We start from the raw sequence: 11,455 nt of genomic DNA, 5'->3' as shown, positions 1-11,455 counted from the left end.
TCAATCATTGCAATGAAGGTGGTGTATTGCGATGGCCCTAGCCTTGCCAGGTTCCACATCATCTGTCCTGTGCACCTGACCTTATCGGGGTCATTATTATGCTGTCCATCCCTCCCAAAGAGTACCTCTAATATTGCCACCTCTCTTAGCTGTTGGATCCCTTGCTCGAGTGTCTTCCACTGCATTCTATGATGATACTCCTGCATTCTTTCTTTGTGAATGAACCTTTCTCTCACACTCATTAAGAGCCGCTCCCAGAGAGAAAGGGGCCCTGGCTCCCTCACAAATACCTGGTCCACACCTGGGTCCTGGGTCAATGATCCCAGATACCTTGCCTCACCACTATCCAGTTGCACACTTGTGCCCATAAGGTCCCAAACCCGAAGCAGCCAGGTGGTATAAGGCTCACGCCCCCTTCGCACAATGTCGTTTCGCATAGCACGGAGACTGTCGTGCGACAGGGACTCAGTGATGATTTCTGGCTCTGGCTCTCCTGCTGGTTGTGAGGGCCCTGGTTGCCCATCATCATTAACTGGTCGTACTGATTTGGTCTTACACTTCCTCCTTTGCACAGGGGCGACTGCTGCTGGCTGTGGTTGTCCTTGTGGTTCAGCTGAAGCCTGGATGGTTGTAACATCCGTGGGTTCTACTGCTGCACCATCGGACTCACCCTCTTTGGGGCAGGGAGAGGGTTTTTCACTAGCTGAGGAGGTGTATTCCCTTAGCAATTGGCATATCTCCTGGCGCACCTGGCCCACCTCCTGGCACATCTCCTTGCGCACCTGGCCCATCTCCTGGCACATCTCCTGGCGCACCTGGCCCATCTCCTGGCATATCCCCTGGCGCACCTGGCCCATCTCCTGGCATATCCCCTGGCGCACCTGACCCATCTCTTGGCACATCTCTTGCATCCCTTTTGCCAGTACCCCCACCCAGTTTGGGTAGTCCATTTCTGAGGTGGGCTGTTGGGCGGTATCAGTCTGTGGGGCGGGGTCTCTAGTGTCTGGGGCTACGTCAGTCTCTGGGGTAGGATCTCTAGTGTCTGGGGCCGTGCCAGATTCTGGGGCAGGATAGGGCTCTGGGGTAGGATCTCTTGTGTCTGGGGCCATGTCAGGTTCTGGGGCAGGATCTCTAGTCTCTGGGGCTGGTGTCCGGGTAGATATCCAAGCCAATCTCAACTTATCCTTGAGTGCTAAATAGAGTAGGCCTATCAGCAGCAGATGGTTAATATTCAGAGGGAATTTAAACCCTTCGAAAATTGATGGGGTGGGCCCGAAGAACTGGTTGAGGGGTTGGGGGAAAACTTCCCCTGGTGTCATTTCCTCACAGAAGGTACCATTGTTAACATAACCCCAAAAACATGTGCTCAGTGTGTGATAGCCGTTTATCCATGTGCCCACATTCCGGAGGAAGCTAAAAACCCATGAATTCCTCACCTTCTCGACCCATAACGCAAGCTGGATAACAGCAATGGTAGCCTTAGTCAGAGGACCCATATTCAAGTAAGGAGCTGCAAAGGGGAAGAATATAGCCACGGCCACATGCCACCCGAACCAGGGTAAACTAGACCACATAGTGCAGCCTAACAAGGTTCCTATATCTGGCACACAAAATAAAGTTATCCAAGAACTGTTATTCCTTTTTTTTCACCTCTCTCTCTTAATGCCCTCAGGCCCCACTTTGGGCGCCAAGATCTGTCTCGGTTTGAAAGACAGGTGTCTGCTAAGGAAGGCAGAAGCCCCCCCTTGAAGTGGCAGATATAACCCTTTTTCCCTCCAAGTTATTATATTTTGAAATCAAGGGCCTTTAGGCAAAGATGTGGGAAATAGGAATAACAGTTCTTTACTATATATATATATATATGTATATGTATATAACCAGTCAAATCAAACAACAATAACTATGGCGGTAACAGCACACACAAACCCAGTGCCAGCCTTCTCGGCTGTCAGGCCCTTTCCCCTCGGGTGCAGTTCCGCTCGCAGCCGGCAGGGGCGCTGGCGGCTCCCGGTGAGCAGGGCGGGTGCGATGGTTCCCCCGCGGCTGCAGGGGGCGCTCCGGAGCGAGCTCGGGAAACACGCGGGCAATGGCGGCCTGGGATCCCGGGAAGGGATGGAACAAAGGCTTCACAAACCCCTGGGCAGCTGATCCCGGACTCTCAGGAACAGCAGGCTGGAAACGGCAGGCGGGAGCAGCAGGCTAAAGCGGCAGGCTAGAGCGGCAGGGACGAACGCAAATCCCGGGTGGCAGGCGAGATGTATCCAGATGGGAGAACCCCACGGATGCCCAGGCAGGCAGGGCGAGCAGGGCTACAGCGTAGCGAAAACTCGAAGCAGCAGCAGTGGGGCAGGGCAGCCACAGCTCGGCCTCCAGCAGGGCAGGAAAAGCGGCTTTTGGGGTCCCGGCGTTGTTTCCAGCAGGAAGAGAAGAACGGCCAAAAAGAAAGAAGCAGCAGCTCCTTTCTCTGCAGCTTCTCTCTCCGGACGCTCAGAGCGAACTGCCCCACACCCAGGTGTAGACAAAGGAGTAGCCAGGCCCGCCCCACTCCCTTTTTTGTCTTTCTTAAGTACAGCTATTTGTTCCCTAGCAACATGCATATGGGAGAAAATTCCTTTAACAGAAAAAAGAAACCTAAGACTAAACTAAAACCCCAACACTTTGCTACAGTCGAGGTTCCGCCTGAGGCATTTGCCTCCGGCCCGGCTTCACACTCACCCTCTGCGCCCCCTGATCCTCCCCTGCAGTCCCCGCCCCCGTCCCCCTCGCAGCAGCCGCAGCAGCCGCGGCAGCCGCAGCAGCCGCCGCCGCCGCAGCCGTCTGTTCCTCCGGATCGCTCTCGTTCGCAAAACCCTTTCCTAAGCCATGAGCCTGTCCCTGGGGCAGATTCTGACCTCGCGGAGGCCATGGCCAAGGGTCATAGAGAGTTGTGGGCAGCTCTCGCTCGTGACGGTTTGCATAAGGGCGATGCAGAGATGCTAGCGGCTGCCCAGGAAAGCTTGGCTTTCCCTGTTCTGTTTGTTCCTAATCCACAGGGAGGCAATATTGCGCAAGTTACTAACCTCGACTGGAAGCTGTTAGCTCAGCTACGAGCAACGGTGGGGAATTACGGTGTCACCAGTGAACCAGTTAAACAGACGCTTGATTATATTTTTAACGCTTTTACCCTTCTTCCTGCTGACATTAAAGGCATTACTAAGCTCATGTATACCCCGCATCAGCGACTGCTTTTTGAGGCTCGCTGGAGGGAGGAGGCAGCTGTTAGTGCAGATCTCGCTAGACCCCAGGGAGATCCGTTAGCAGATATCACTGTAGATGAACTTCTAGGACAGGGTCAACATATGAGGGTTGAGGCTCAGGCTGCACTAGGCCCTGCTAAATTGCGGGAAGCTATGGCAGTTGCTAAGAAAGCTATGGATAAAGTCCGAGCCCCGGGTGGGATCCCTATGTATATGAACATTAAGCAAGGCAGAGAGGAATCTTTAGGCACTTTTGTTGATAAAGTCATGGAGGCAATTTCAAAAGCTGGGGTGCAAGAGCACATGCACGACCCATTATTAAAACAATGTCTCCTACAAAATGGTAACCAAGCCACTCGTGCCCTTATTACCTCCACCCCAGGGGATTGGACTGTCCAGCAACTTTTAGAGAAAGCTGCAACCATGCCCACTGGCTCGCAACTATTCTTAGCACAAGCCTTAGCAAAATTAGGTGAAGGGCTTAAAGAACAGGCTATTAGCTCTCAAAATCAGGTTATGGCAGCCCTTGCTCCTCTCCAAGCGGCAGCAGCACGTCCCCGCCCAGCTCCAGGTGGCCGCATGAAGTGTTATCGCTGTGGGACACCCAGTCATATTCGTCGCGAATGTACAGCCGCAAGAATTTAGTGACCCAGCGCGAACAGCGGCCGCGCGACGACACAAGTAACCGCTCCAGCACCTCTACCTGTCCCCGCCCAGCGACAAGCGGAAGTCTCGGCCTGGACCTGGCAACCTCAGTAGATACCGAGTTGCTAACATCAGAAATCCATCGCATTCCCACTGGTGTCATCGGACCTGTGTACATTAATGGCCAAGCTATGGGAGGACTTATTGTAAGTCGTTCATCTGCAATTACAATGGGACTCCTAGTAGAGACTGGTCTTGTTGATGCTGACTCCGCTAAAGAAATTTTTATTTTAGCACATACCGATTATCCTCCCGTTAAGATCCCGGCAGGACAAAAGTTAGCACAACTAGTACCATTACCACATCTGGCTTCAAGCATTCCGCCTGTTTGTGATGCACCTAGGTGTCAGCCAAGTCCTGGCTCTACTGGATCTCTGACCTTACTCACTATTGATCTCACCTCCCGCCCACGGAAGCGTTGTCTCCTGCTGCATCAGGCAGAGTCCATCACCTTGGAACCTATCCTCAACCCCCGACGCCCATGCCTTGGGTGCGCTACAAAGACCCCAAGACGGGACTTTAGCAGGACCCTGTAAAAACCTCGTACTGGGGAAGAGGTTACTTATGTGTGTCCACTCCGACAGGTCCCCTATGGGTTCCGGCCAAATGGACTAAGCCTGTTGTCACTGATGAGCAACCCACAACAGAAGAAGAAAAGAAGGGTACAGAGGAAGATCTCACAGATCCTGCAGGAAGTTGAGCAGCGGTTTTGCATTACCTTCCTTGTGGACTCTGAACAGGAGATAGAGGGTTATCTCCTTCCACATTTGCAGAGACACTTTTTGCGCTTTTGCCAGTCTAGTTGCTTTGCATGTAATTGTAATAATCATAAGGCGTGGGTAAGATTGCTTTGCGGAGGCTGTAATTTACAGTGGTGGGTCCACCAGCGACATCTATCAGAAGGGTTTTGGTGTCAGTCTTGCAGTTTTCACTGGCACCGTGAGACGGCTCAAGGAGCATTAGTACAATTCACAGGCAAAAATATCACTGACAGTTTGCAATTAGTTGAAAATCTTGAAGATCTGCGGCTAAGAGAATTAGCGTGGTCAGTACAGCATTTAGCAAAAAAGATCTTAGCCGATAGCTACTCTGTAGTTTTGCAATCCTCATGCCAACCAAATATCGGGGTCCCCATTCAGTGGCAAGTTGACCCAAGAAAGTGGGATCATGTTTGCCGGCGGTTTAAGCATCGTGCTGCTAATCGCAGGCTCAGTAATGGGTCACCCCCTTTCCTACCCTCCTAAGGTGTTTGACCCTAGAGATAATATCTGGGTCTCCTTGGCACATGAATTGAACACCGCAACATTCTGTGCCTCCTTAGCCACACCCAGTACCCCATTTTTGACATGCTTAGTTGGAGTACCACTAACAGATAATACATGGCGTAACTTCCTAATCGAGACCCAGAACCAGTTCAAAATTATTAGACCATTAAAATCCACAATGAATATTACCGCTGGCCTACAAGAGTATGATAGCTGGGATGATAAACTCCCGGTGGGCCCTGAGCCACAAGAGATAGAACTAGTTGATTCTCTTAACGCTACAGCCTGTATTTATATTAATAGTTCACGTAATTTATGCCAATAGGGCAGCCTTAATGGCTGTCGACTGAATGAATCCAACCCCACCTTGATTTATCCTATTGGCAATGTTTCACAGTGGGATTTAGAATGGTGCAACGTTACCGTGAGAAATCGATCTCTTGCAGCCCCTGGAACGTTTTTCCCTCGAAAGTTACCCAGAGGGTTTTTCCTAATTTGTGGGAATCGTGCCTGGTCAGGTATTCCATCCAGGCCTGTAGGTGGGCCCTGTACCTTTGGCCAACTGAGTCTTGCACTTCCACAGCACCATCCTAATGCTACACACCGAACACGATGGCAGAGGTCTTTAACAGAAACTATAACACCTGAATGTCAGGATGACCTCACGCTATGGAGCAAATCAGAAGTGCTTTTTACCTCCCTTTTTTGTTCCTGGTGCAGCTGCGGCACGAGCCCATCGTCACTTAGAAAAACTGGCATGTTGGGTAGTTAAACAGGCAAACGGTACCAGCCGAGTGTTGTCTGAACTTGCAGAAGATCTGAGTTCAGTCCAACACGCCCTGCTTCAGAATAGAGCAGCTATAGATTTTCTACTCTTAGCTCACGGCCATGGCTGTGAAGACTTTGAAGGAATGTGCTGTATGGATCTTGAGGATCATTCTAAGTCCATCCACGCCGAAATTAAGAATTTGATTGAACACTCCCAAAAAATAAAGAAAGACTCCGGATTTTTCAGATTAGAAGGACTTACAGAGTGGATGGGCTTAGAAGGATGGATGAAAAGTGTGATTAAATCTTTAATGCTGTTGCTAATAATTGTTTTGCTTGGTTTATTTATGCTTAGCTGTATAATGTCATGCGTAAAAAATTTAATTTTGAAGTCAGTCAATATGACTATGATCATGCAAAAAGAAAACAGGGGAAGTGTTGAGAGTCTTTCTGAAGAATGGCTAAAAAGCAAGGGTCATGATGACACAGCAGGTTTAGTAAAGATGCAGACACTGAGTCCTTGAGCAAGAGGTTGCATAGATAACAGAATGTGCATTCAGATAAGTAAGCAGAGAGAAACCATATGGAAGAGGAAGATAAGACCACCGTGTTTGCAGATCCCATGGAATAGCTCCCACCAATGAGGAGCTCAACTTTTGCAATATGTATGAGCTAATTAGTAGTACTATAAGTATGTGTAGTTTATGATAATAAACGAGACTTGCTGAACATCATGCCTTGAGTGCTTGTCTCCCGCGACTCCACCCGACACCTAGAAATTAATTTTTGGGCCTTTCTATGCCTCTAAACTGGGCCTGAGAGGGGGAAGGAAAAAAACTGAGCAAAACTTTCTCAAAGCAGTTTGCAGCTTGTTCAAGGTCACATAAAGATAGCAGGGTTTTTTTTCCCCAGCTGGGGCAGGGGAGCGAGGAAGCACCCGGCTTGCGGCTTTCCAGTCAGCTTTTGGCCAGTTTTTCCAGTTTCTTGTTCTCCGGAGAGAGAGTTGAACTTTTCCTTCTCTGGAATTTCGGATTTTTTCTCCCTTTTCTACTGGACTGCTTGATTGCTGTAACATCAGAGCACATCGGGAGGACTTTCCACCGGGCACAGAGGGCCTGGTCCTGGGCCAAGCCCCAGCTCCGAGGAGACCAAAGGGAGGACTCGAACACTTTCCCAGGTTTTTTCCTCTACAGCGAAAGATTTTACCATTTAACATTATTTTCCTTTCCTGTGTGTTTGTTAAATAAATAGTTTTATCTTCTTCACTTTCCTTCAAGGAAAATTTATTTTTTCCTGAACCTGGTGGGGGGAGGGGTGGTTGTGCCTTCTCTCAGAGGATATATTTCTAAATTTGGCCAAACCGGAACAGTCCAGTAAACCACATAAAGGCTTGGGACCATATGTCTTGTCTCCTATGAATAACTTCCCAACTGGAGGCTACAATTATGACTGTGAAAAAAACAATTTTCTGGGTTATACTTCTGTGCTACGCTAACATTTTCATTTTGTTTGGGTAAACTTCCATTTCAGTTCATCATCACCAGGGGTCACTTTCCAAGGGGCCTCTTGAGCCTTCTTTACCCGAGTATGGTGAATCCAGGCACTCTGTTCTCTGATCTTAATTGCGGTGTAAGTGGTGAGAAGTACCTGGAATGGTCCTTCCCACTGTGGTTCCAGAGTTTTTTCTGTAAGAGACTTAACATATATATAATCTCCAGGCTGAATGTCATGTACAGAACCATCCAGGCCTTGACTTCGGGTTCCAGCCACATGTTTTTCAATTTCTCTGAGCTGTTTGTCTAAAGCAATCATACAGGTGGTTAGCGTCTCTTCCCCTATTTGGGTAGATATTCCTTTCTGTACCCCATATGGTCTCCCATAAAGTATTTCGAAGGGACTTAGCTTTTCTTTAATTCTGGGTTTGGTCCGAATTCGTAACAATGCAAGTGGAAGAGATTGGGGCCAGGGAAGGTTAGCTTCTTGCCCTAGTCTCACAATTTGCTGTTTAATCAAATGATTCATTTTCTCTACTTGACCACTCGACTGGGGGTGGTATGGAGTGTGGAGTTCCCAATCTATGCCTAAATGTCGGCTAATTTGTTGCACCACCCTTGAAATAAAATGTGGTCCCCTATCTGAGGATACTGTGGCTGGAACTCCGAAGCGCGGTATTATTTCTTGTAGTAACGCTTTGGTTACTTCTCGAGCCTTAGCAGTTCTGGTAGGAAAAGCTTCTGGCCATCCTGAAAAAGTATCTGTCAACACTAGCAAATATCGATACCCCCCTTTTCTCGGAAGTTCCGTAAAATCAATTTGCCACTGCTGTCCAGGCCCATGGCCCCTCCCAATTTGACCCATTTTTGGTTTGGGGGCATTCTTGGGATTAGTCTGGAGGCAAAGGTTACACTGTCGGGTTACCTGCACAGCGGTTTTATATAAATTTCTAGCGATACTTTTCCCAATTAAGTAGTTATATAAGGCATTTTTTCCCCAATGTGTTTTCTGGTGCTCTTCTCGAACTGGTGACCATAGCAAATGGGAGGGAATAACTAATTTTCTTTCTACGGTGATAGCCCATCCCTCATGGTTGAATGTTCCCCCTTCATCTTTAATCAATTTCTTGTCCTTTTTGTTAAATGTTGGCTTACCCTCTAGGGAAAGTTGTCCATCTGGGATCAAGGCTCCAGTTGTTGTTACCTCACCTTTTGCTGCTTCTTTTGCCTCCCTGTCAACCAGTTCATTTCCTTCTTCCAATTCTGAGCTCACCTTTTGATGTGCCCTTATGTGCATGATTGCTGCCTTCTGAGGTAGCAGGACTGCTTCCAACAGTCGCATTATTTCTTGTGCATGTTTGATGTTCTTTCCCTGAGAATTTAACAGTCCTCTTTCTTTCCAAATGGCCCCATGTGCATGTACAACTCCAAATGCATACCTTGAGTCTTTATAAATGTTTATTTTCTTCCCTTTTTCTATCTCTAAGGCATGGGTTAGGGCGATTATTTCAGCCTTTTGTGCAGAGTTGTTTGTTGGCAGGGGTCCGGATTCTATCACTTCTCAGCAGGTGGTAACTGCATACCCAGTGTCATAGGTTAGCAAGCATAGTCCAGGAAGGGATGTCCTTGCTAAGGGGTGCTTACAGCTTCCTCTGGGACCTTATAGAACCTATCAGCTGGCCAGTTTGAATATGGACAATTCTTTAAGCCACTTAAAGTTGTGACCGCCTCTGTGATACACACTTAAGAATAGACAAATTCCCCCCCAAAGCTCTCTCTCATTTCCGGTGCTGGGACAGGTGGCTGCGGGCCCCGTGTGCGGGCCAGCGGGCCCGGCCAGGCCCTGCTCAGGCCGGGCCAGGCCGGGCCACGGCCATCCTGGAGCCATGGGCCTGTTCCATCCGTGGATCCCCCCCCACTGCCTTGCCGTGGGCAGCCGGAGCGGCTCGGCTTTCCCCCCTCTCCACTTCAATAAGCAAAATTCCAGCTGCAAGGCCGAGGTGAGATTAACCCTTTTATTGCTGTGAAGAGCTGAAAACCTGAGGGAAGAGAAAGAGGAGATGCTTAAAGCTGAAAGTCTGTTGTGAAGCTATGATATATCAGAGCATCCCGTTGTAATTTCATGAAGATATGGGGGGTGGAGTGTTCAACTCGTAAGCAAAAGCACCTGCGCTGAGATAGGCAGATTCTGACGCAGCTGTAATTTCATGAGAAGTTTGGACAGGGAGAGATGGAAGCGATGAGAACTTTGGCTCCAAATGGGAAAGGAGAAAACCTCAGTTCCTAGAGATGCTCCCAGAGATAGTCCTAAAGATGAAGATGAGGAAGACCCTTTGCTCCCAGGGAAGGAGAAGGGCCTCTGTTTTTGTTTCTGAATGGCTCAATCTTAAAATTGTACCCCAAAAACTTCAAGAGTGGACCCTCGAAAGCAGTTGCGGGAAAAGCTGCAAGTCAGGGGCCCACATGCGAGCAGAGAGACTCCTCTTCCTAAATGGACTGAACAATATTTGGAAGTGGGCAGCTGTCTTGTTGTGATAATGTGTTCATAGCACGACAAGAAGAGACTTCTCTTTCTAAATGGACTGAACAAGGTTATTATGGAAGTGGTAAACAGACTGAACATCTCAAGGACTGTCTTTTTACATTGTCACTGGGAGAAGGGAGGAAGGTGGGGGGAGGAGGAGAGTTCTGAAGGTATGGTATAACTTTTTTTCCCCCTCTTTTAGGTCTGTTAATAAACTTCTTTATATTCTTTCAAGTTTGGTGCCTGCTTTGCATTTCTCCTAATTCTTATTTCACAGAAGATATACAGTAATGACTATTTTGGACCAAACCACTACACCCAGCATGCCGCTTTCCACTGATGACATAACTGCCCCCATCAGTGAAGCAGGTCTCTGTGTCTTTTAAAGGAGCATCCTTCAGATCCAGGCGGCTGGAGTAGGTGGCTTCAATAGTCTCCAGGCAATTATGGCGTACCGGTTCCCCTTGATTTCCACTGAGAAAGGAAGCTGGGTTGAAAATGTTAGTTTCCACTATTTCTACATCATCTTGTTCTACCATGATGGCTTGATATTTTAGGAACCTTTGTGGGGAGAGCCAGTGCCCGCCTTTCACTTCCAGCACTGCGGACACCGTGTGGGACACCAGCACAGTCATTTTCTGACCCAAGGTGAATTTGCGTGCTTCTCGGATGTTTAGCATGACTGCTGCAATGGCTCTGAGGCACCCAGGCCATCCTTTGGCTGCTGCATCTAGCTGCTTGGAGAAATAAGCAACTGCCCGTCAGTATAGGCCCAGGTCCTGGGCTGGTATTCCCACAGTAATCCCTCGTATCTCATGGGAAAATAGAAAGAATGGCTTACTCACATCTGGAAGTCCTAGAGCTGGATCTGACATGAGGGTAATCTTTAGCTGATTGAAGGCCCCTGTGTCCTCCTTTTTCCACTGGAGATCTCTGCTTTCCTTTGTAATGAGCTCCTATAGAGGTTTCACGAGCAGCGCGTAATTGTAAATCCACAGTCTGCACCATCCTGTCATCCCCAGAAAAGTCCGTTACTCTTTCACTGTCTGGGGTTTCGAGGTTTGGCATATCGCTTCTTTGCGATCTTGCCCCAAAGTTCGTTGCCTGGCACTGACTTCAGAGCCCAGGTAGATCACTTTCTGTTTCAGCACCTGAGCCTTTTTCTTAGATACCCTGTACCCTTGGAGCCCTAGAAAGTTTAAGAGGCTTACCGTCCAGGCTACGCGAGCTTCCTCTGTTCAGGTAGCTATTAAAAGGTCATCCACGTACTGCAATAGCTTCCCTTCTCCTGGTGGGGCTTCCCAGGACTCTACGTCTTTTGCAAGTTGTTCTCCAAACAGGGTGGGACTGTTCTTAAATCCTTGAGGCAAAACCGTGCATGTGAGCTGGGTTTTGCGCCCACTCTTAGGGCTTTCCCATTCAAATGCAAAAATTTCTGGCTGACTTCATGGAGAGGGAGGCAAA

Source organism: Coloeus monedula, assembly GCF_965178545.1.
Source record: "Coloeus monedula genome assembly, chromosome: W".
Classification (NCBI taxonomy): domain Eukaryota; kingdom Metazoa; phylum Chordata; class Aves; order Passeriformes; family Corvidae; genus Coloeus; species Coloeus monedula.
Note: the sequence above shows the minus strand (reverse complement) of the source record.